General features: G+C 52.6%; 1 pseudogene; it reads left to right on the top strand.

Annotated features, from left to right (window-relative positions):
• The first annotated feature begins 722 nt into the window (after positions 1-722).
• Positions 723-841, top strand: LOC134912831 (5S ribosomal RNA; annotated as a pseudogene).
• The last annotated feature ends 4,755 nt before the right edge of the window (positions 842-5,596 follow it).

The raw sequence follows: 5,596 nt of genomic DNA, 5'->3' as shown, positions 1-5,596 counted from the left end.
CACGGTCCTTATTTCTTTATGGCCACCTGACCATCCTTCCCATACAGTGTTTGAACTGCCAGCCAGTAACATGGCGTCTTAGGTCTCACAATCCCCGCCACACTCCGTCCCAATCACAGCTGACCGGCGCTCCGTAGCGGCAGCTGATAGCTTTTCTGGTTTAGTCTGTGGGATTTACAACACTTGATTTTCCAACTTAAATGAATTTCCACACTCAGTTCAGGGTGTATTATGATCTTTAATGAGATTCCTAAAATTGATGCTTAAATACCACGATTGCATTGTTTGCCCAGCCTGAGTAACATGCTATGTATTCAAAGCTTGGAAACTAATTTTCTCTTTCCACCTATGTGCTAATACCAGCGCTTATTGTTAAGGGCTGATTTCTCTGGTGACACAGATAATTATTGTATGATCTATCTGATTTCTAACGCAATTCTCAACGGTTTTTGTGCTGTCTTTTTGTCAGACAATTTAAACAAAATCATAGATTTTGTACCTCCTGTTCATGCTCTACTATTTTTCCGTGGACTCTCATCTGCGATCCACGGAGCACAATACCACAGATGTGGGATCTGATGATCCGTGCCTAACGTAGAAAGCAGATCCACATATTTTCCACTTTACTTATTCATCTCTTTCCTTGGCTTTCCAAACTGTCTCCACTCTTTCTCTTATTTCATATATAGGTGCACTCTCATTGGTGTACTATCATATAAATTCTCTACTATCATACCACGCTGCCAATGCCCGATCTCGTCCGATCTTGGAAGCCAAACAGCGTTGGGCCGGGTTAGTACCGGGAGAGGAGACTTCCTGCGAATACCTGGTGTTGTAGAGCAGGGATTATTTCCCTTTCTATGTGAGTTGTGACGCCAACAGCAGTATCACCACTAATCCTTACTTCTATGATATTCTTTCATATTTGAGGCTTACGACCAATCATTGTGGCATACGTCAGAAAGTCAGGTCCTTTTGAATGCTGGTGACCATTAATTCTTGAATTTAAGTAGCCCTATTGGGACGCACTTATCAAATAATCCTTTGTGACCACTCCCCGGTCCCATCAATACAGATATTCTGTACTGGTCAGGGGAAATGGGGTAAGACGATCAAATGTCTACAACCTTTCTAATCACACACTGTGATAAAACAGACCAGAACATTTTAAATCTTTAATTATTATATCTTTATTTCATATGGATCATTTATATGGGTAATCTCGTTTTAAACGTTAACATTAAAAATCATGTTTCAAGTATTTCTTTTCATATGTTATAGGAATTTCTCTAACGTCCTAGTGGATGCTGGGGACTCTGTAAGGACCATGGGGAATAGACGGGCTCCGCAGGAGACTGGGCACTCTAAGAAAGATTTAGTACTACTGGTGTGCACTGGCTCCTCCCTCTATGCCCCTCCTCCAGACCTCAGTTAGAATCTGTGCCCGGCCAGAGCTGGGTGCTTTTAGTGAACTCTCCTGAGCTTGCTAATAAGAAAGTATTTTAGTTAGGTTTTTTATTTTCAGAGAGCTTCTGCTGGCAACAGACTCTCTGCTACGTGGGACTGAGGGGAGAGAAGCAAACCTTCTAACTGCGGCTAGGTTGCGCTTCTTAGGCTACTGGACACCATTAGCTCCAGAGGGATCGAACACAGGACCTGACCTTGTCGTCCGTTCCCGGAGCCGTGCCGCCGTCCCCCTCGCAGAGCCAGAAGTCAGAAGCCGGCGGGTTGAAGAAAGAAGACGTCGAAATCGGCGGCAGAAGACTCCTGTCTTCATATGAGGTAGCGCACAGCACTGCAGCTGTGCGCCATTGCGCCCACACTAACCCACACACTCCGGTCACTGTAGGGTGCAGGGCGCAGGGGGGGGCGCCCTGGGCAGCAATTAGATACCTCCTGGTGAAAGCAGCATATATACAGTTGGACACTGTTATATGCATGAGCCCCCGCCATAAATTTTACACAAAATCGGGGGACAGAAGCCCGCCGCTGAGGGGGCGGGGCCTTCTTCCTCAGCACTCACCAGCGCCATTTTCTCTCCACAGCTCCGCTGAGGGGAAGCTCCCCATGCTCTCCCCTGCAGACTCACGGTAGAAAGGGTAAAAAGAGAGGGGGGGCACATAAATTTAGCGCATTTAATATATATACAGCAGCTACTGGGTAAACACTAAGTTACTGTGTGATTCCTGGGTCATATAGCGCTGGGGTGTGTGCTGGCATACTCTCTCTCTGTCTCTCCAAAAGGCCTTGTGGGGGTCCTGTCCTCATATAGAGCATCCCCTGTGTGTGTGGTGTGTCGGTACGCGTGTGTCGACATGTTTGACGAAGAGTGCTATGTGGAGGCAGAGCAAGTACAGATGAATGACGTGTCTCCGCCGACGGCGCCGACACCTGATTGGATGGATATGTGGAAGGTGTTAAATGATAATGTAAACTCCTTACATAAAAGGTTGGATAAAGCTGATGCCTTGGGACAGTCGGGGTCTCAGCCCATGCCTGATCCTACAGTGCAGAGGCCGTCACGGTCTCAGAAGCGCCCACTATCCAAAATGGTTGACACAGATATCGACACGGATTCTGACTTCAGTGTCGATGACGATGATGCAAAATTGCAGCCTAAAATGGCTAAAGCCATCCGCTACATGATTATAGCAATGAAGGATGTATTGCACATATCAGAGGTAAACCCTGTCCCTGACAAAAGGGTGTATATGTATGGGGAGAAAAAGCAAGAGGTGACTGTGACAGGACGGTACCGTACGAAAGCACTTGCCGCTTTCGCGTCCCGTTGGCTGCGCACAGAATGGAAGGTCAAGTCACACGAGGCCTGACCACATAGGGGATTCCCGCTTACCGTCAGTAACCGCCTGCTACTGACTCCACCCACTGCGCTGTAGGCGGGTTTATGCTGCCACCACCAAACTCCTAACCGGCCGTGGCGTTTGGAACCACGGTTCTGCTCTGTATGTGCCGACGCACTGCCTTACCACCCCTGTGTGGTGCTGACGAATCCCCACTAGCCACTTGCTAGGCCTCTACCGGTAGCTGGCGGAAGGCGGAGCTTGGAGACGTTAGGTGCTTCCCTGGACAGCCGGAGGACGGGGCTAGGTTTGGCCTAACCCTGTTGGTCACAAGATGAAGCAGTCTTCTTGAGGCAATGATGTTTATTGCTCAATGATAAATAACCTTTAAAAAGGCTCCTCCCTATTGCTAGGGGCAACAGCATACAATCAGATGTTTTCAGCAGAATAAGATGTTACAATACACACTCCTATGGGCCAACTGCCCTCCTTTTATCCCTCTCCAAGACCCCTTACCACAGGGGGTAAGCCCGCCCTGTGGTACACAACCAATCAATGTTTACCCATGAGCTGTGCATGCCTTGATCACATGCACAGCTAACATTGTTCCCTATGGACAGTGGGGAGTGGTCGGTCTCCCTTGACTCTCCCATCTTGGAGGATCAGGAAACGCCCCGGTGCCGTTCAGTCTGGCTGGGGGGAAGTTTTCCCTCCTAAAAGTGACTTCCAGAAACCTGCCCGGGACCCAGCTCACTGCCTGCAGCCTGGATTTGGGCTCCAAAGCTGGGCAGCCTGGCTCCCCGGTCCAGGTTTCTAGGCCACTACGGGTGATCTCCATGGAGCTCCAAGAAACCACTCAGCTTGTTTCATAGCTGAGCTGCTTCTCTTTCTCCCAGTGCCCCTTGGAAGTGTGAGGCTGGATGGGAAAGCATTACGTTTTTGGGGAAAAGGTCTGGGAGAATCCATCAGCCTACACAGCCATGGATTCCCCCCTCCTGGGACACACAACCAAGTAAGTGCAATTTACCTTTAAATACATCACATTTAAATCACACTGTACAGGTTATACATTTAAAACAATGTCTTGATTTTAACTACTGTGCCCAGCGCTCAGCGCTGGGCTTCCCTAGCCCTGCAGCCTGGCTGCTAGGGCTCTCTCTCAGTGCTGGAGGTATGGGGCTGGCTTCCCCCATCCTCCAGCCTGCCTTCCTGCCACTGGGGTCCAGGGAGCTGGCTCTCCCTGTCCCCCCAGTGTGGCACTACTCAGTGGCCTTACCGCACAGTGCGGCGCACCCCCGCACAGTGCGTCGCACCCCCCTGTACCGAAGCCCAGCAGCTCGGGACACTTGTCTCGGCCGCTGTGGCTCTGGGTCTGTTGCAGCGCTGAGGTGCCGGGAGCGTAGCTCCCGGACCCCATCGCTCATCATCCTGCTCACCCCCCGCCGCTAGGGAGCTGGCTAGCCCGGTCCCCCATGAGCTGCGCCTGTGGTGGCCTCGCCGCGCAGGGGGTCGGCTAGCCCGGTCCCCTGTATGCGGCGCTGGATCTGTGGTGTCTCGCCGCAGCGTCCGGCGGGGAGCCGGGCTGCGGCGCACCCCCCCTTGCCGGCCAGCAGCCCGGGACGTCCGTCCCGGCTGCTGCGGATGGCCACCCGTGATGGGCTGAGGCGCCGGGAGCGGAGCTCCCGGCCCCCAGCGGCGGCTCTCCCTTCTCCCCGGCGCGCACACAGTTGGTGCGCCCGGGGCTGCACTGACCGCTGCCGGGAGCGGAGCTCCCGGACTCCGGCGGTCGGCGGCTCCCTCTCCCCCGGCGCGCACACACTGCTGAGCGCGCCGGGGGCTGTCCTCCCTGCCGTGGTTTCCGGAGAGGTCCGGGACCATGGCACATATAAAAATACAGGTATTTTAACATTTTATAAACACGGCGCCTAGCGCCCATCACTTTTCAAATCTGGCGCCAAGCGCCCATTGTCTGTTGAAATGGCGCCGGGCACTAGGGGTTAACCCCTTCAGTGCCGCGGCGGCCATTTCCCTCGTGGTTGGGGCCTCTCCGGCCACACTCCTCCCCCCCCATTCAAGCGGGTCAAACAGGGACCCATGTCACAACGATTTGGTCCCTGGTCCCGCAGTCCTCAATGAGGTTACCGGGAGTTCTTTGGGGGTTCAGGCTCCTCCTGACGTGACAGTCCATCTGCGTTGCTATGAGCCTTGCCTTGCTTGTGGATAATATGGAAGTCATAAACCTGAAGAGCAAGGCTCCACCACAACAGTCTGCCGTTTTCCCCCGTGGTGTGCTGGAGCCACCGTAATGGATTGTGGTCCGTTACCACCGTAAAATGGCGGCCATACAAATAGGGCTGAAGCTTCTTCACAGCCCAAACAATAGCCAAATACTCCTTTTCAATTGTGGCATACCCCACCTCCCGCGGTAGCAGCTTTCTGCTCAAATAGGCCACAGGGTGCTCCTGTCCATCCTGCCCCTCCTGGCTCAGTACTGCCCCGAGTCCGTACTGTGACGCATCAGTTTGTACAACAAAGTTTTTACTATAGTCCGGCGCCATCAGTACTGGGGCTTGTACTAGAGCGGTTTTCAACGACTGGAATGCCAACTCACATGCGGTCGTCCAGTCAACTATCTTGGGGAGTTTCTTCTTAGTCAGATCAGTCAGGGGTTTGGCCACAGAACTAAAGTCAGGGACAAAACGTCTGTAGTACCCTGTGATCCCTAAGAAAGCCAGGACCTGTCTCTGGGTTGTGGGCCGGTGGCCAGTCGCGGATCGCCTCCACCTTCGCTGGTT

This window comes from Pseudophryne corroboree, chromosome 4, assembly GCF_028390025.1.
Source record: "Pseudophryne corroboree isolate aPseCor3 chromosome 4, aPseCor3.hap2, whole genome shotgun sequence".
Lineage (NCBI taxonomy): Eukaryota > Metazoa > Chordata > Amphibia > Anura > Myobatrachidae > Pseudophryne > Pseudophryne corroboree.
Note: the sequence above shows the minus strand (reverse complement) of the source record. Positions and strands in the feature narration are given on the sequence as shown.